General features: G+C 34.8%; 6 non-coding genes across 6 annotated transcripts; all 6 read left to right on the top strand.

Annotated features, from left to right (window-relative positions):
• The first annotated feature begins 1,749 nt into the window (after positions 1-1,749).
• Positions 1,750-1,823, top strand: TRNAS-ACU (transfer RNA serine (anticodon ACU)). The gene has a single exon. It is a non-coding gene; the product is annotated as a tRNA-Ser (tRNA).
• A 2,456-nt stretch (positions 1,824-4,279) lies between these two features.
• Positions 4,280-4,353, top strand: TRNAS-ACU (transfer RNA serine (anticodon ACU)). Its single transcript has one exon. It is a non-coding gene; the product is annotated as a tRNA-Ser (tRNA).
• Positions 4,354-8,957: 4,604 nt separating this feature from the next.
• On the top strand, positions 8,958-9,031 carry TRNAS-ACU (transfer RNA serine (anticodon ACU)). Its single transcript has one exon. It is a non-coding gene; the product is annotated as a tRNA-Ser (tRNA).
• Positions 9,032-13,616: 4,585 nt separating this feature from the next.
• Positions 13,617-13,690, top strand: TRNAS-ACU (transfer RNA serine (anticodon ACU)). Its single transcript has one exon. It is a non-coding gene; the product is annotated as a tRNA-Ser (tRNA).
• Positions 13,691-15,950: 2,260 nt separating this feature from the next.
• Positions 15,951-16,024, top strand: TRNAY-AUA (transfer RNA tyrosine (anticodon AUA)). The gene has a single exon. It is a non-coding gene; the product is annotated as a tRNA-Tyr (tRNA).
• Positions 16,025-18,282: 2,258 nt separating this feature from the next.
• TRNAS-ACU (transfer RNA serine (anticodon ACU)) lies at positions 18,283-18,356 on the top strand. Its single transcript has one exon. It is a non-coding gene; the product is annotated as a tRNA-Ser (tRNA).
• Positions 18,357-19,569: the final 1,213 nt, after the last annotated feature.

Genomic DNA, 19,569 nt, shown 5'->3' with positions numbered 1-19,569 from the left:
TCTTTATTTAAGGGTGAAGATGTTTCTCACAAAATCGTTGCCCCAATGCATCATTGAAATTCAAGCTGGAAAGATGATTTTAATATATCACTTGTACATTTTGTATTGCTCTTCTGGTGACAATGTAGTTTGTTTTTGTCAATTACCCTTTTAATAATAAGGTAAAGAAAATTAAGTGGATTTTTTAAAGAAAACTATACTGTCAATATACTATTAAAACAAATTAAAATGGTAAAAGTTATTGTACTTTAAGTAAAAATAAAAGAGCCAAAATATCAATCCCAGTTTTGGATTACTTTAATTAACAAAAAAAAATGCATATAGCAGAGGATAGTTTCAATCTGCCTACCGCTGGGTTATGGGCCCAGCATGCTTTCATTGCTGTACTCTGCTGCACATGTAAGTGCAAGAGATCCTGAAGCACTCACTCATCATGGGAAAGTACCAATGTGTTTCTTCGTTGGTTGATGGATGAAACATCTTACAAAAACTCTCCAGATTATTGACTTTTTAAAGTTTTTCTAGGAAACGTTTTAGATGAATGCTTATTAGCCTTTGTCAGTATGGTCTTTTGCAAAGTGTCTCTGTGGCGCAATCAGTTAGTGTGCACGGCTATTAACCAAAAGGTTGGTGGTTCAATCCCACCCAGGGACGTAATTGACCTTGTTATCAGATTTTGGTGATCTTTAAGTAGACAAGTCAAAATTCCAAATCCCCTCTTATGGTGTAGGGTACCTGGCCTTCTCTGATGTAATCAGAGTTAGATTTGATTCAGTGATTTTATAAAAACAGCTAGGAAACACAATTTAGCAGTAGGTTGCAGAGAAAAAGAAATATGCTGGCAAAAAAATCCAATTGAGTGATTAAACAGCTCTTCATTTTCTGGCTTTATTTTTATGCTAACAAATTTGTTCTCTGAAAAGTGTCCACAAAGCCAAGTCTCTGATGAACACCTTTGTAAGGATGGTTTTTCAACTATAACTAAATTAAACTTGCTTCATTGGAAAGGCAGCAAGATGCATCCTCATTTCAATGTCTACTGAAATAATACAGGTTGACACCAGGAAACATTAACGCCACTGCATCCTTGCTGCTTTCTCATGTGAAAGTCTGTTTGATGTGAAAACAAGGTGATATCTAATTAGCACACAGGTAAGGAATTAAGAAAATCTTTATTTAAGGGTGAAGATGTTTCTCACAAAATCGTTGCCCCAATGCATCCTTGAAATTCAAGCTGGAAAGATGATTTTAATATATCACTTGTACATTTTGTATTGCTCTTCTGGTGACAATGTATTTTGTTTTTGTCAATTACCATTTTAATAATAGGGTAAAGAAAATTAAGTGGATTTTTGAAAGAAAACAATACTGTCAATATACTCTTAAAACAAATTAAAATGGTAAAAGTTATTGTACTTTAAGTAAACATGAAATAGCTAACATATCAATCCCAGTTTTGGATTACTTTAATTAACAAAAAAAATGCATATAGCAGAGGATAGTTTCAATCTGCCTACCTCTGGGTAATGGGCCCAGCATGCTTCTATTGCAGTACTCTGCTGCACATGTAAGTGCAAGAGATCCTGAAGCACTTACTCATCATGTGAAAGTACCAATGTGTTTCTTCGTTGGTTGATTTAAGAAAATTCTTACAAAAACTCTCCAGATTATTGACTTTTTAAAGTTTTTCTAGGAAACGTTCTAGAATAATGCTTATTAGCCTTTGTCAGTATGTACTTTTTGCAAAGTGTCTCTGTGGCGCAATCGGTTAGTGTGTCTGGCTACTAACCAAAAGGTTGGTGGTTCAATCCCACCCAGGGACATAATTGACCTTGTGATCAGGTTTTGGTGATATTTAAGTAGACAAGTCAAAATTTCAAACCCCCTCTTATGGTGTAGGGCAGGCTTTCCCAACCACGGTCCTCAAGGCACACCAACAGTGCAGGTTTTAGTGATATCCAGGCTGCAGCACAGATGGTTAACTCAAAATAACTGAGCTACTAATTAAGTCACCTGTGCTGAAGCCTGGATATCACTAAAACCTGCACTGTTAGTGTGCCTTGAGGACCGTGGTTGGGAAAGCCTGGTGTAGGGTACCTGGCCTTCTCTGATGTAATCAGAGTTAGATTTGATTCAGTGATTTTATAAAAAAACAGCTAGGAAGCACAATTTAGCAATGGGTTGCAGAGAAAAAAAATATGCTGGCAGAAAAATCCAATTGAGTGATTAAACAGCTCTTAATTTTCTGCCTTTATTTTTATGCTAACAAATTTGTTCTCTAAAAAGTGTCCACAAAGCCAAGTCTCTGATTAACACCTTTGTAGGGATGGTTTTTCACCTATAACTAAATTAAACTTGCTTCATTGGAAAGGCAGCAAGATGCATCCTCATTTCAATGTCTACTGAAATAATACAGGTTGACACCAGGAAACATTAACGCCACTGCATCCTTGCTGCTTTCTCATGTAGAAGTCTGTTTAATGTGAAAACAAGGTGATATCTAATTAGCACACAGGTAAGGAATTAAGAAAATCTTTATTTAAGGGTGAAGATGTTTCTCACAAAATCGTTGCCCCAATGCATCATTGAAATTCAAGCTGGAAAGATGATTTTAATATATCACTTGTACATTTTGTATTGCTCTTCTGGTGACAATTTAGTTTGTTTTTGTCAATTACCCTTTTAATAATAGGGTAAAGAAAATTAAGTGGATTTTTTAAAGAAAACTATACTGTCAATATACTATTAAAACAAATTAAAATGGTAAAAGTTATTGTACTTTAAGTAAAAATAAAAGAGCAAAAATATCAATCCGAGTTTTGATTACTTAAATTAACAAAAAAAAAATGCATATAGCAAAGGATAGTTTCAATCTGCCTACCTCTGGGTTATGGGCCCAGCATGCTTCCATTGCAGTACTCTGCTGCACATGTAAGTGCAAGAGATCCTGAAGCACTCACTCGTCATTGGAAAGTACCAATGTGTTTCTTCGTTGGTTAATGGAAGAAACATCTTACAAAAACTCTCCAGATTATTGACTTTTTAAAGTTATTCTAGGAAACGTTCTAGATGTATGCTTAATAGCCTTTGTCAGTATGTACTTTTTGCAAAGTGTCTCAGTGGCGCAATCGGTTAGTGTGTCCAGCTACTAACCAAAAGGTTGGTGGTTCAATCCCACCCAGGGATATAATTGACCTTGTTATCAGATTTTGGTGATCTTTAAGTAGACAAGTCAAAATTTCAAACCCCCTGTTATGGTGTAGGGTACCTGGCCTTCTCTGATGTAATCAGAGTTAGATTTGATTCATTGATTTTATAAAAACAGCTAGGAAGCACAATTTAGCAGTGGGTTGCAGAGAAAAAGAAATATGCTGGCAAAAAAATCCAATTGAGTGATTAAACAGCTCTTCATTTTCTGGCTTTATTTTTATGCTAACAAATTTGTTCTCTGAAAAGTGTCCACAAAGCCAAGTCTCTGATTAACACCTTTGTAGGGATGGTTTTTCACCTATTACTAAATTAAACTTGCTTCATTGGAAAGGCAGCAAGATGCATCCTCATTTCAATGTCTACTGAAATAATACAGGTTGACACCATGAAACATTAACGCCACTGCATCCTTGCTGCTTTCTCATGTAGAAGTCTGTTTAATGTGAAAACAAGGTGATATCTAATTAGCACACAGGTAAGGAATTAGGAAAATCTTTATTTAAGGGTGAAGATGTTTCTCACAAAATCGTTGCCCCAATGCATCATTGAAATTCAAGCTGGAAAGATGATTTTAATATATCACTTGTACATTTTGTATTGCTCTTCTGGTGACAATGTAGTTTGTTTTTGTCAATTACCCTTTTAATAATAAGGTAAAGAAAATTAAGTGGATTTTTTAAAGAAAACTATACTGTCAATATACTATTAAAACAAATTAAAATGGTAAAAGTTATTGTACTTTAAGTAAAAATAAAAGAGCAAAAATATCAATCCCAGTTTTGATTACTTAAATTAAAAAAAAATGCATAGAGCAAAGGATAGTTTCAATCTGTCTACCTCTGGGTTATGGGCCCAGCATGCTTCCATTGCAGTACTCTGCTGCACATGTAAGTGCAAGAGATCCTGAAGCACTCAGTCATCATGGGAAAGTACCAATGTGTTTCTTCGTTGGTTGATGGAAGAAACATCTTACAAAAACTCTCCAGATTATTGACTTTTTAAAGTTTTTCTAGGAAATGTTCTAGATGTATGCTTATTAGCCTTTGTCAGTATGTACTTTTTACAAAGTGTCTCTGTGGCGCAATCGGTTAGTGTGTCTGGCTACTAACCAAAAGGGTGGTGGTTCAATCCCACCCAGGGACGTAATTGACCTTGTTATCAGATTTTGGTGATCTTTAAGTAGACAAGTCAAAATTTCAAACCCCCTGTTTTGGTGTAGGGTACCTGGCCTTCTCTGATGTAATCAGAGTTAGATTTGATTCAGTGATTTAATAAAAACAGCTAGGAAGCACAATTTAGCAGTGGGTTGCAGAGAAAAAGAAATATGCTGGCAAAAAAAATCCAATTGAGTGATTAAACAGCTCTTCATTTTCTGGCTTTATTTTTATGCTAACAAATTTGTTCTCTGAAAAGTGTCCACAAAGCCAAGTCTCTGATTAACACCTTTGTAGGGATGGTTTTTCACCTATTACTAAATTAAACTTGCTTCATTGGAAAGGCAGCAAGATGCATCCTCATTTCAATGTCTACTGAAATAATACAGGTTGACACAAGGAAACATTAACGCCACTGCATCCTTGCTGCTTTCTCATGTAGAAGTCTGTTTAATGTGAAAACAAGGTGATATCTAATTAGCACACAGGTAAGGAATTAAGAAAATCTTTATTTAAGGGTGAAGATGTTTCTCACAAAATCGTTGCCCCAATGCATCATTGAAATTCAAGCTGGAAAGATGATTTTAATATATCACTTGTACATTTTGTATTGCTCTTCTGGTGACAATGTAGTTTGTTTTTGTCAATTACCCTTTTAATAATAGGGTAAAGAAAATTAAGTGGATTTTTTAAAGAAAACTATACTGTCAATATACTATTAAAACAAATTAAAATGGTAAAAGTTATTGTACTTTAAGTAAAAACAAAAGAGCCAAAATATCAATCCCAGTTTTGGATTACTTTAATTAACAAAAAAAATGCATATAGCAGAGGATAGTTTCAACCTGCCTACCGCTGGGTTATGGGCCCAGCATGCTTCCATTGCTGTACTCTGCTGCACATGTAAGTGCAAGAGATCCTGAAGCACTCACTCATCATGGGAAAGTACCAATGTGTTTCTTCGTTGGTTGATGGAAGAAACATCTTACAAAAACTCTCCAGATTATTGACTTTTTAAAGTTTTTCTAGGAAACGTTTTAGATGAATGCCTATTAGCCTTTGTCAGTATGTACTTTTGCAAAGTGTCTCTGTGGCGCAATCAGTTAGTGTGCACGGCTATTAACCAAAAGGTTGGTGGTTCAATCCCACCCAGGGACATAATTGACCTTGTTATCAGATTTTGGTGATCTTTAAGTAGACAAGTCAAAATTTCAAACCCCCTGTTCTGGTGTAGGGTACCTGGCCTTCTCTGATGTAATCAGAGTTAGATTTGATTCAGTGATTTTATAAAAACAGCTAGGAAGCACAATTTAGCAGTGGGTTGCAGAGAAAAAGAAATATGCTGGCAAAAAAAATCCAATTGAGTGATTAAACAGCTCTTAATTTTCTGGCTTTATTTCTATGCTAACAAATTTGTTCTCTGAAAAGTGTCCACAAAGCCAAGTCTCTGATTAACACCTTTGTAAGGATGGTTTTTAACCTATTACTAAATTAAACTTGCTTCATTGGAAAGGCAGCAAGATGCATCCTCATTTCAATGTCTACTGAAATAATACAGGTTGACACCAGGAAACATTAATGCCACTGCATCCTTGCTGCTTTCTCATGTGGAAGTCTGTTTAATGTGAAAACAAGGTGATATCTAATTAGCACACAGGTAAGGAATTAAGAAAATCTTTATTTAAGGGTGAAAATGTTTCTCACAAAATCGTTGCCCCAATGCATCATTGAAATTCAAGCTGGAAAGATGATTTTAATATATCACTTGTACATTTTGTATTGCTCTTCTGGTGACAATGTAGTTTGTTTTTGTCAATTACCCTTTTAATAATAGGGTAAAGAAAATTAAGTGGATTTTTTAAAGAAAACTATACTGTCAATATACTATTCAAACAAATTAAAATGGTAAAAGTTATTGTACTTCAAGTAAAAATAAAAGAGCAAAAATATCAATCCCAGTTTTGATTACTTAAATTAACAAAAAAAATGCATATAGCAAAGGATAGTTTCAATCTGCCTTCCTCTGGGTTATGGGCCCAGCATGCTTCCATTGCAGTACTCTGCTGCACATGTAAGTGCAAGAGATCCTGAAGCACTCACTCATCATGGGAAAGTACCAATGTGTTTCTTCGTTGGTTGATGGAAGAAACATTTTACAAAAACTCTCCAGATTATTGACTTTTTAAAGTTTTTCTAGGAAACGTTCTAGATGCATGCTTATTAGCCTTTGTCAGTATATACTTTCTGTGAAGTGTCTCTGTGGTGCAATCGGTTAGTGTGTCCGGCTATTAACCAAAAGGTTGGTGGTTCAATCCCACCCAGGGACGTAATTGACCTTGTTATCAGATTTTGGTGATCTTTAAGTAGACAAGTCAAAATTTCAAACCCCCTGTTATGGTGTAGGGTACCTGGCCTTTTCTGATGTAATCAGAGTTAGATTTGATACAGTGATTTAATAAAAACAGTTAGGAAGCACAATTTAGCAGTGGGTTGCAGAGAAAAAGAAATATGCTGGCAAAAAAATCCAATTGAGTGATTAAACAGCTCTTCATTTTCTGCCTTTATTTTTATGCTAACAAATTTGTTCTCTGAAAAGTGTCCACAAAGCCAAGTCTCTGATTAACACCTTTGTAGGGATGGTTTTTCACCTATTACTAAATTAAACTTGCTTCATTGGAAAGGCAGCAAGATGCATCCTCATTTCAATGTCTACTGAAATAATACAGGTTGACACCAGGAAACATTAACGCCACTGCATCCTTGCTGCTTTCTCATGTGGAAGTCTGTTTAATGTGAAAACAAGGTGATATCTAATTAGCACACAGGTAAGGAATTAAGAAAATCTTTATTTAAGGGTGAAGATGTTTCTCACAAAATCGTTGCCCCAATGCATCATTGAAATTCAAGCTGGAAAGATGATTTTAATATATCACTTGTACATTTTGTATTGCTCTTCTGGTGACAATGTAGTTTGTTTTTGTCAATTACCATTTTAATAATAGGGTAAAGAAAATTAAGTGGATTTTTGAAAGAAAACTATACTGTCAATATACTATTAAAACAAATTAAAATGGTAAAAGTTATTGTACTTTAAGTAAAAATAAAAGAGCCAAAATATCAATCCCAGTTTTGGATTACTTTAATTAACAAAAAAAATGCATATAGCAGAGGATAGTTTCAATCTGCCTACCGCTGGGTTATGGGCCCAGCATGCTTCCATTGCTGTACTCTGCTGCACATGTAAGTGCAAGAGATCCTGAAGCACTCACTCATCATGGGAAAGTACCAATGTGTTTCTTCATTGGTTGATGGAAGAAACATCTTACAAAAACTCTCCAGATTATTGACTTTTTAAAGTTTTTCTAGGAAACTTTATAGATGTATGCTTATTAGACTTTGTAAGTATGTACTTTTTGCAAAGTGTCTCTGTGGCGCAATCGGTTAGTGTGTCCGGCTACTAACCAAAAGGTTGGTGGTTCAATCCCAACCAGGGACGTAACTGACCTTGTTATCAGATTTTGGTGATCTTCAAGTAGACAAGTCAAAATTTCAAACCCCTTGTTATGGTGTAGGGTACCTGGCCTTCTCTGATGTAATCAGAGTTAGATTTGATTCAGTGATTTTATAAAAACAGCTAGGAAGCACAATTTAGCAGTGGGTTGCAGAGAAAAAGAAATATGCTGGCAAAAAAAATCCAATTGAGTGATTAAACAGCTCTTCATTTTCTGGCTTTATTTTTATGCTAACAAATTTGTTCTTTGAAAAGTGTCCACAAAGCCAAGTCTCTGATTAACACCTTTGTAGGGATGGTTTTTCACCTATTACTAAATTAAACTTGCTTCATTGGAAAGGCAGCAAGATGCATCCTCATTTCAATATCTACTGAAATAATACAGGTTGACACCAGGAAACATTAACGCCACTGTATCCTTGCTGCTTTCTCATGTGGAAGTCTGTTTAATGTGAAAACAAGGTGATATCTAATTAGCACACAGGTAAGGAATTAAGAAAATCTTTATTTAAGGGTGAAGATGTTTCTCACAAAATCGTTGCCCCAATGCATCATTGAAATTCAAGCTGGAAAGATGATTTTAATATATCACTTGTACATTTTGTATTGCTCTTCTGGTGACAATGTAGTTTGTTTTTGTCAATTACCATTTTAATAATAGGGTAAAGAAAATTAAGTGGATTTTTGAAAGAAAACTATACTGTCAATATACTATTAAAACAAATTAAAATGGTAAAAGTTATTGTACTTTAAGTAAAAATAAAAGAGCAAAAATATCAATCCCAGTTTTGGATTACTTTAATTAACAAAAAAAAATGCATATAGCAGAGGATAGTTTCAATCTGCCTACCGCTGGGTTATGGGCCCAGCATGCTTCCATTGCTGTACTCTGCTGCACATGTAAGTGCAAGAGATCCTGAAGCACTCACTCATCATGGGAAAGTACCAATGTGTTTCTTCGTTGGTTGATTTAAGAAAATTCTTACAAAAACTCTCCAGATTATTGACTTTTTAAAGTTTTTCTAGGAAACGTTCTAGATGAATGCTTATTAGCCTTTGTCAGTATGTACTTTTTACAAAGTGTCTCTGTGGCGCAATCGGTTAGTGTGTCTGGCTACTAACCAAAAGGTTGGTGGTTCAATCCCACCCAGGGACATAATTGACCTTGTGATCAGGTTTTGGTGATATTTAAGTAGACAAGTCAAAATTTCAAACCCCCTCTTATGGTGTAGGGTACCTGGCCTTCTCTGATGTAGTTAGATTTGATTCAGTGATTTTATAAAAAACAGCTAGGAAGCACAATTTAGCAATGGGTTGCAGAGAAAAAATATGCTGGTAGAAAAATCCAATTGAGTGATTAAACAGCTCTTCATTTTCTGCCTTTATTTTTATGCTAACAAATTTGTTCTCTAAAAAGTGTCCACAAAGCCAAGTCTCTGATTAACACCTTTGTAGGGATGGTTTTTTACCTATAACTAAATTAAACTTGCTTCATTGGAAAGGCAGCAAGATGCATCCTCATTTCAATGTCTACTGAAATAATACAGGCTGACACCAGGAAACATTAACGCCACTGCATCCTTGCTGCTTTCTCATGTAGAAGTCTGTTTAATGTGAAAACAAGGTGACATCTAATTAGCACACAGGTAAGGAATTAAGAAAATCTTTATTTAAGGGTGAAGATGTTTCTCACAAAATCGTTGCCCCAATGCATCATTGAAATTCAAGCTGGAAAGATGATTTTAATATATCACTTGTACATTTTGTATTGCTCTTCTGGTGACAATGTAGTTTGTTTTTGTCAATTACCCTTTTAATAATAGGGTAAAGAAAATTAAGTGGATTTTTTAAAGAAAACTATACTGTCAATATACTATTAAAACAAATTAAAATGGTAAAAGTTATTGTACTTTAAGTAAAAATAAAAGAGCAAAAATATCAATCCCAGTTTTGATTACTTAAATTAACAAAAAAAAATGCATATAGCAAAGGATAGTTTCAATCTGCCTACCTCTGGGTTATGGGCCCAGCATGCTTCCATTGCAGTACTCTGCTGCACATGTAAGTGCAAGAGATCCTGAAGCACTCACTCATCATGGGAAAGTACCAATGTGTTTCTTCGTTGGTTGATGGAAGAAACATCTTACAAAAACTCTCCAGATTATTGACTTTTTAAAGTTTTTCTAGGAAACGTTTTAGATGAATGCTTATTAGCCTTTGTCAGTATGTACTTTTGCAAAGTGTCTCTGTGGCGCAATCAGTTAGTGTGTATGGCTATTAACCAAAAGGTTGGTGGTTCAATCCCACCGAGGGACGTAATTGACCTTGTTATCAGATTTTGGTAATCTTTAAGTAGACAAGTCAAAATTTCAAACCCCCTCTTATGGTGTAGGGTACCTGGCCTTCTCTGATGTAATCAGAGTTAGATTTGATTCAGTGATTTTATAAAAACAGCTAGGAAGCACAATTTAGCAGTGGGTTGCAGAGAAAAAGAAATATGCTGGCAAAAAAATCCAATTGAGTGATTAAACAGCTCTTCATTTTCTGGCTTTATTTTTATGCTAACAAATTTGTTCTCTGAAAAGTGTCCACAAAGCCAAGTCTCTGATTAACACCTTTGTAGGGATGGTTTTTCACCTATTACTAAATTAAACTTGCTTCATTGGAAAGGCAGCAAGATGCATCCTCATTTCAATGTCTACTGAAATAATACAGGTTGACACCAGGAAACATTAACGCCACTGCATCCTTGCTGCTTTCTCATGTGGAAGTCTGTTTAATGTGAAAACAAGGTGATATCTAATTAGCACACAGGTAAGGAATTAAGAAAATCTTTATTTAAGGGTGAAAATGTTTCTCACAAAATCGTTGCCCCAATGCATCATTGAAATTCAAGCTGGAAAGATGATTTTAATATATCACTTGTACATTTTGTATTGCTCTTCTGGTGACAATGTAGTTTGTTTTTGTCAATTACCATTTTAATAATAGGGTAAAGAAAATTAATGGATTTTTAAAAGAAAACAATACTTTCAATATGCTATTAAAACAAATTAAAATGGTAAAAGTTATTGTACTTTAATGAAAAATAAAAGAGCAAAAATATCAATCCCAGTTTTGGATTACTTTAATTAACAAAAAAAATGCATATAGCAGAGGATAGTTTTAATCTGCCTACCTCTGGGTTATGGGCCCAGCATGCTTCCATTGCAGTACTCTGCTGCACATGTAAGTGCAAGAGATCCTGAAGCACTCACTCATCATGGGAAAGTACCAATGTGTTTCTTCGTTGGTGGATGGAAGAAACATCTTACAAAAACTCTCCAGATTATTGACTTTTTAAAGTTTTTCTAGGAAACGTTTTAGATGAATGCTTATTAGCCTTTGTCAGTATGTACTTTTGCAAAGTGTCTCTGTGGCGCAATCAGTTAGTGTGTACGGCTATAAACCAAAAGGTTGGTGGTTCAATCCCACCCAGGGACGTAATTGACCTTGTTATCAGATTTTGGTGATCTTTAAGTAGACAAGTCAAAATTTCAAATCCCCTCTTATGGTGTAGGGTACCTGGCCTTCTCTGATGTAATCAGAGTTAGATTTGATTCAGTGATTTTATAAAAACAGCTAGGAAGCACAATTTAGCAGTGGGTTACAGAGAAAAAGAAATATGCTGGCAAAAAAATCCAATTGAGTGATTAAACAGCTCTTCATTTTCTGGCTTTATTTTTATGCTAACAAATTTGTTCTCTGAAAAGTGTCCACAAAGCCAAGTCTCTGATTAACACCTTTGTAAGGATGGTTTTTCACCTATTACTAAATTAAACTTGCTTCATTGGAAAGGCAGCAAGATGCATCCTCATTTCAATGTCTACTGAAATAATACAGGTTGACACCAGGAAACATTAACGCCACTGCATCCTTGCTGCTTTCTCATGTGGAAGTCTATTTAATGTGAAAACAAGGTGATATCTAATTAGCACACAGGTAAGGAATTAAGAAAATCTTTATTTAAGGGTGAAAATGTTTCTCACAAAATCGTTGCCCCAATGCATCATTGAAATTCAAGCTGGAAAGATGATTTTAATATATCACTTGTACATTTTGTATTGCTCTTCTGGTGACAATGTAGTTTGTTTTTGTCAATTACCATTTTAATAATAGGGTAAAGAAAATTAATACATTTTTAAAAGAAAACAATACTTTCAATATGCTATTAAAACAAATTAAAATGGTAAAAGTTATTGTACTTTAATGAAAAATAAAAGAGCAAAAATATCAATCCCAGTTTTGGATTACTTTAATTAACAAAAAAAATGCATATAGCAGAGGATAGTTTTAATCTGCCTACCTCTGGGTTATGGGCCCAGCATGCTTCCATAGCAGTACTCTGCTGCACATGTAAGTGCAAGAGATCCTGAAGCACTCACTCATCATGGGAAAGTACCAATGTGTTTCTTCGTTGGTGGATGGAAGAAACATCTTACAAAAACTCTCCAGATTATTGACTTTTTAAAGTTTTTCTAGGAAACGTTTTAGATGAATGCTTATTAGCCTTTGTCAGTATGTACTTTCGCAAAGTGTCTCTGTGGCGCAATCAGTTAGTGTGTACGGCTATAAATCAAAAGGTTGGTGGTTCAATCCCACCAAGGGACGTAATTGACCTTGTTATCAGATTTTGGTGATCTTTAAGTAGACAAGTCAAAATTTCAAATCCCCTCTTATGGTGTAGGGTACCTGGCCTTCTCTGATGTAATCAGAGTTAGATTTGATTCAGTGATTTTATAAAAACAGCTAGGAAGCACAATTTTGCAGTGGGTTGCAGAGAAAAAGAAATATGCTGGCAAAAAAATCCAATTGAGTGATTAAACAGCTCTTCATTTTCTGGCTTTATTTTTATGCTAACAAATTTGTTCTCTGAAAAGTGTCCACAAAGCCAAGTCTCTGATGAACACCTTTGTAAGGATGGTTTTTCACCTATTACTAAATTAAACTTGCTTCATTGGAAAGGCAGCAAGATGCATCCTCATTTCAATGTCTACTGAAATAATACAGGTTGACAGCAGGAAACATTAACGCCAATGCATCCTTGCTGCTTTCTCATGTGGAAGTCTGTTTAATGTGAAAACAAGGTGATATCTAATTAGCACACAGGTAAGGAATTAAGAAAATCTTTATTTAAGGGTGAAGATGTTTCTCACAAAATCGTTGCCCCAATGCATCATTGAAATTCAAGATGGAAAGATGATTTTAATATATCACTTGTACATTTTGTATTGCTCTTCTGGTGACAATGTAGATTGTTTTTGTCAATTACCATTTTAATAATAGGGTAAAGAAAATTAAGTGGATTTTTGAAAGAAAACAATACTGTCAATATACTATTAAAACAAATTAAAATGGTAAAAGTCATTGTACTTTAAGTAAACATAAAATAGCTAACATATCAATCCCAGTTTTGGATTACTTTAACAAAAAAAATGCATATAGCAGAGGATAGTTTCAATCTGCCTACCTCTGGGTAATGGGCCCAGCATGCTTCCATTGCAGTACTCTGCTGCACATGTAAGTGCAAGAGATCCTGAAGCACTCACTCATCATGGGAAAGTACCAATGTGTTTCTTCGTTGGTTGATTTAAGAAAATTCTTACAAAAACTCTCCAGATTATTGACTTTTTAAAGTTTTTCTAGGAAACGTTCTAGATGAATGCTTATTAGCCTTTGTCAGTATGTACTTTTTACAAAGTGTCTCTGTGGCGCAATCGGTTAGTGTGTCTGGCTACTAACCAATAGGTTGGTGGTTCAATCCCACCCAGGGACATAATTGACCTTGTGATCAGGTTTTGGTGATATTTAAGTAGACAAGTCAAAATTTCAAACCCCCTCTTATGGTGTAGGGTACCTGGCCTTCTCTGATGTAATCAGAGTTAGATTTGATTCAGTGATTTTATAAAAAACAGCTAGGAAGCACAATTTAGCAATGGGTTGCAGAGAAAAAAATATGCTGGTAGAAAAATCCAATTGAGTGATTAAACAGCTCTTAATTTTCTGCCTTTATTTTTATGCTAACAAATTTGTTCTCTAAAAAGTGTCCACAAAGCCAAGTCTCTGATTAACACCTTTGTAGGGATGGTTTTTTACCTATAACTAAATTAAACTTGCTTCATTGGAAAGGCAGCAAGATGCATCCTCATTTCAATGTCTACTGAAATAATACAGGCTGACACCAGGAAACATTAACGCCACTGCATCCTTGCTGCTTTCTCATGTAGAAGTCTGTTTAATGTGAAAACAAGGTGACATCTAATTAGCACACAGGTAAGGAATTAAGAAAATCTTTATTTAAGGGTGAAGATGTTTCTCACAAAATCGTTGCCCCAATGCATCATTGAAATTCAAGCTGGAAAGATGATTTTAATATATCACTTGTACATTTTGTATTGCTCTTCTGGTGACAATGTAGTTTGTTTTTGTCAATTACCCTTTTAATAATAGGGTAAAGAAAATTAAGTGGATTTTTTAAAGAAAACTATACTGTCAATATACTATTAAAACAAATTAAAATGGTAAAAGTTATTGTACTTTAAGTAAAAATAAAAGAGCAAAAATATCAATCCCAGTTTTGATTACTTAAATTAACAAAAAAAAATGCATATAGCAAAGGATAGTTTCAATCTGCCTACCTCTGGGTTATGGGCCCAGCATGCTTCCATTGCAGTACTCTGCTGCACATGTAAGTGCAAGAGATCCTGAAGCACTCACTCATCATGGGAAAGTACCAATGTGTTTCTTCGTTGGTTGATGGAAGAAACATCTTACAAAAACTCTCCAGATTATTGACTTTTTAAAGTTTTTCTAGGAAACGTTTTAGATGAATGCTTATTAGCCTTTGTCAGTATGTACTTTTGCAAAGTGTCTCTGTGGCGCAATCAGTTAGTGTGTATGGCTATTAACCAAAAGGTTGGTGGTTCAATCCCACCGAGGGACGTAATTGACCTTGTTATCAGATTTTGGTAATCTTTAAGTAGACAAGTCAAAATTTCAAACCCCCTCTTATGGTGTAGGGTACCTGGCCTTCTCTGATGTAATCAGAGTTAGATTTGATTCAGTGATTTTATAAAAACAGCTAGGAAGCACAATTTAGCAGTGGGTTGCAGAGAAAAAGAAATATGCTGGCAAAAAAATCCAATTGAGTGATTAAACAGCTCTTCATTTTCTGGCTTTATTTTTATGCTAACAAATTTGTTCTCTGAAAAGTGTCCACAAAGCCAAGTCTCTGATTAACACCTTTGTAAGGATGGTTTTTCACCTATTACTAAATTAAACTTGCTTCATTGGAAAGGCAGCAAGATGCATCCTCATTTCAATGTCTACTGAAATAATACAGGTTGACACCAGGAAACATTAACGCCACTGCATCCTTGCTGCTTTCTCATGTAGAAGTCTGTTTAATGTGAAAACAAGGTGATATCTAATTAGCACACAGGTAAGGAATTAAGAAAATCTTTATTTAAGGGTGAAAATGTTTCTCACAAAATCGTTGCCCCAATGCATCATTGAAATTCAAGCTGGAAAGATGATTTTAATATATCACTTGTACATTTTGTATTGCTCTTCTGGTGACAATGTAGTTTGTTTTTGTCAATTACCATTTTAATAATAGGGTAAAGAAAATTAATGGATTTTTAAAAGAAAACAATACTTTCAATATGCTATTAAAACAAATTAAAATGGTAAAAGTTATTGTACTTTAATGAAAAATAAAAGAGCAAAAATATCAATCCCAGTTTTGGATTACTTTAATTAACAAAAAAAATGCATATAGCAGAGGATAGTTTTAATCTGCCTACCTCTGGGTTATGGGCCCAGCATGCTTCCATTGCAGTACTCTGCTGCACATGTAAGTGCAAGAGATCCTGAAGCACTCACTCATCATGGGAAAGTACCAATGTGTTTCTTCGTTGGTGGATGGAAGAAACATCTTACAAAAACTCTCCAGATTATTGACTTTTTAAAGTTTTTCTAGGAAACGTTTTAGATGAATGCTTATTAGCCTTTGTCAGTATGTACTTTTGCAAAGTGTCTCTGTGGCGCAATCAGTTAGTGTGTATGGCTATAAACCAAAAGGTTGGTGGTTCAATCCCACCCAGGGACGTAATTGACCTTGTTATCAGATTTTGGTGATCTTTAAGTAGACAAGTCAAAATTTCAAATCCCCTCTTATGGTGTAGGGTACCTGGCCTTCTCTGATGTAATCAGAGTTAGATTTGATTCAGTGATTTTATAAAAACAGCTAGGAAGCACAATTTAGCAGTGGGTTACAGAGAAAAAGAAATATGCTGGCAAAAAAATCCAATTGAGTGATTAAACAGCTCTTCATTTTCTGGCTTTATTTTTATGCTAACAAATTTGTTCTCTGAAAAGTGTCCACAAAGCCAAGTCTCTGATTAACACCTTTGTAAGGATGGTTTTTCACCTATTACTAAATTAAACTTGCTTCATTGGAAAGGCAGCAAGATGCATCCTCATTTCAATGTCTACTGAAATAATACAGGTTGACACCAGGAAACATTAACGCCACTGCATCCTTGCTGCTTTCTCATGTGGAAGTCTATTTAATGTGAAAACAAGGTGATATCTAATTAGCACACAGGTAAGGAATTAAGAAAATCTTTATTTAAGGGTGAAAATGTTTCTCACAAAATCGTTGCCCCAATGCATCATTGAAATTCAAGCTGGAAAGATGATTTTAATATATCACTTGTACATTTTGTATTGCTCTTCTGGTGACAATGTAGTTTGTTTTTGTCAATTACCATTTTAATAATAGGGTAAAGAAAATTAATAAATTTTTAAAAGAAAACAATACTTTCAATATGCTATTAAAACAAATTAAAATGGTAAAAGTTATTGTACTTTAATGAAAAATAAAAGAGCAAAAATATCAATCCCAGTTTTGGATTACTTTAATTAACAAAAAAAATGCATATAGCAGAGGATAGTTTTAATCTGCCTACCTCTGGGTTATGGGCCCAGCATGCTTCCATAGCAGTACTCTGCTGCACATGTAAGTGCAAGAGATCCTGAAGCACTCACTCATCATGGGAAAGTACCAATGTGTTTCTTCGTTGGTGTATGGAAGAAACATCTTACAAAAACTCTCCAGATTATTGACTTTTTAAAGTTTTTCTAGGAAACGTTTTAGATGAATGCTTATTAGCCTTTGTCAGTATGTACTTTTGCAAAGTGTCTCTGTGGCGCAATCAGTTAGTGTGTACGGCTATAAACCAAAAGGTTGGTGGTTCAATCCCACCAAGGGACGTAATTGACCTTGTTATCAAATTTTGGTGATCTTTAAGTAGACAAGTCAAAATTTCAAATCCCCTCTTATGGTGTAGGGTACCTGGCCTTCTCTGATGTAATCAGAGTTAGATTTGATTCAGTGATTTTATAAAAACAGCTAGGAAGCACAATTTAGCAGTGGGTTGCAGAGAAAAAGAAATATGCTGGCAAAAAAATCCAATTGAGTGATTAAACAGCTCTTCATTTTCTGGCTTTATTTTTATGCTAACAAATTTGTTCTCTGAAAAGTGTCCACAAAGCCAAGTCTCTGATGAACACCTTTGTAAGGATGGTTTTTCACCTATTACTAAATTAAACTTGCTTCATTGGAAAGGCAGCAAGATGCATCCTCATTTCAATGTCTACTGAAATAATACAGGTTGACAGCAGGAAACATTAACGCCAATGCATCCTTGCTGCTTTCTCATGTGGAAGTCTGTTTAATGTGAAAACAAGGTGATATCTAATTAGCACACAGGTAAGGAATTAAGAAAATCTTTATTTAAGGGTGAAGATGTTTCTCACAAAATCGTTGCCCCAATGCATCATTGAAATTCAAGCTGGAAAGATGATTTTAATATATCACTTGTACATTTTGTATTGCTCTTCTGGTGACAATGTAGATTGTTTTTGTCAATTACCATTTTAATAATAGGGTAAAGAAAATTAAGTGGATTTTTGAAAGAAAACAATACTGTCAATATACTATTAAAACAAATTAAAATGGTAAAAGTCATTGTACTTTAAGTAAACATAAAATAGCTAACATATCAATCCCAGTTTTGGATTACTTTAACAAAAAAAATGCATATAGCAGAGGATAGTTTCAATCTGCCTACCTCTGGGTAATGGGCCCAGCATGCTTCCATTGCAGTACTCTGCTGCACATGTAAGTGCAAGAGATCCTGAAGCACTCACTCATCATGGGAAAGTACCAATGTGTTTCTTCGTTGGTTGATTTAAGAAAATTCTTACAAAAACTCTCCAGATTATTGACTTTTTAAAGTTTTTCTAGGAAACGTTCTAGATGAATGCTTATTAGCCTTTGTCAGTATGTAGTTTTTACAAAGTGTCTCTGTGGCGCAATCGGTTAGTGTGTCTGGCTACTAACCAATAGGTTGGTGGTTCAATCCCACCCAGGGACATAATTGACCTTGTGATCAGGTTTTGGTGATATTTAAGTAGACAAGTCAAAATTTCAAACCCCCTCTTATGGTGTAGGGTACCTGGCCTTCTCTGATGTAATCAGAGTTAGATTTGATTCAGTGATTTTATAAAAAACAGCTAGGAAGCACAATTTAGCAATGGGTTGCAGAGAAAAAAATATGCTGGTAGAAAAATCCAATTGAGTGATTAAACAGCTCTTAATTTTCTGCCTTTATTTTTATGCTAACAAATTTGTTCTCTAAAAAGTGTCCACAAAGCCAAGTCTCTGATTAACACCTTTGTAGGGATGGTTTTTTACCTATAACTAAATTAAACTTGCTTCATTGGAAAGGCAGCAAGATGCATCCTCATTTCAATGTCTACTGAAATAATACAGGCTGACACCAGGAAACATTAACGCCACTGCATCCTTGCTGCTTTCTCATGTAGAAGTCTGTTTAATGTGAAAACAAGGTGACATCTAATTAGCACACAGGTAAGGAATTAAGAAAATCTTTATTTAAGGGTGAAGATGTTTCTCACAAAATCGTTGCCCCAATGCATCATTGAAATTCAAGCTGGAAAGATGATTTTAATATATCACTTGTACATTTTGTATTGCTCTTCTGGTGACAATGTAGTTTGTTTTTGTCAATTACCCTTTTAATAATAGGGTAAAGAAAATTAAGTGGATTTTTTAAAGAAAACTATACTGTCAATATACTATTAAAACAAATTAAAATGGTAAAAGTTATTGTACTTTAAGTAAAAATAAAAGAGCAAAAATATCAATCCCAGTTTTGATTACTTAAATTAACAATAAAAAATGCATATAGCAAAGGATAGTTTCAATCTGCCTACCTCTGGGTTATGGGCCCAGCATGCTTCCATTGCAGTACTCTGCTGCACATGTAAGTGCAAGAGATCCTGAAGCACTCACTCATCATGGGAAAGTACCAATGTGTTTCTTCGTTGGTGGATGGAAGAAACATCTTACAAAAACTCTCCAGATTATTGACTTTTTAAAGTTTTTCTAGGAAACGTTTTAGATGAATGCTTATTAGCCTTTGTCAGTATGTACTTTTGCAAAGTGTCTCTGTGGCGCAATCAGTTAGTGTGTACGGCTATAAACCAAAAGGTTGGTGGTTCAATCCCACCCAGGGACGTAATTGACCTTGTTATCAGATTTTGGTGATCTTTAAGTAGACAAGT

The sequence above is a fragment of the Pseudophryne corroboree genome (assembly GCF_028390025.1).
Source record: "Pseudophryne corroboree isolate aPseCor3 chromosome 7 unlocalized genomic scaffold, aPseCor3.hap2 SUPER_7_unloc_5, whole genome shotgun sequence".
Lineage (NCBI taxonomy): Eukaryota > Metazoa > Chordata > Amphibia > Anura > Myobatrachidae > Pseudophryne > Pseudophryne corroboree.
Note: the sequence above shows the minus strand (reverse complement) of the source record. Positions and strands in the feature narration are given on the sequence as shown.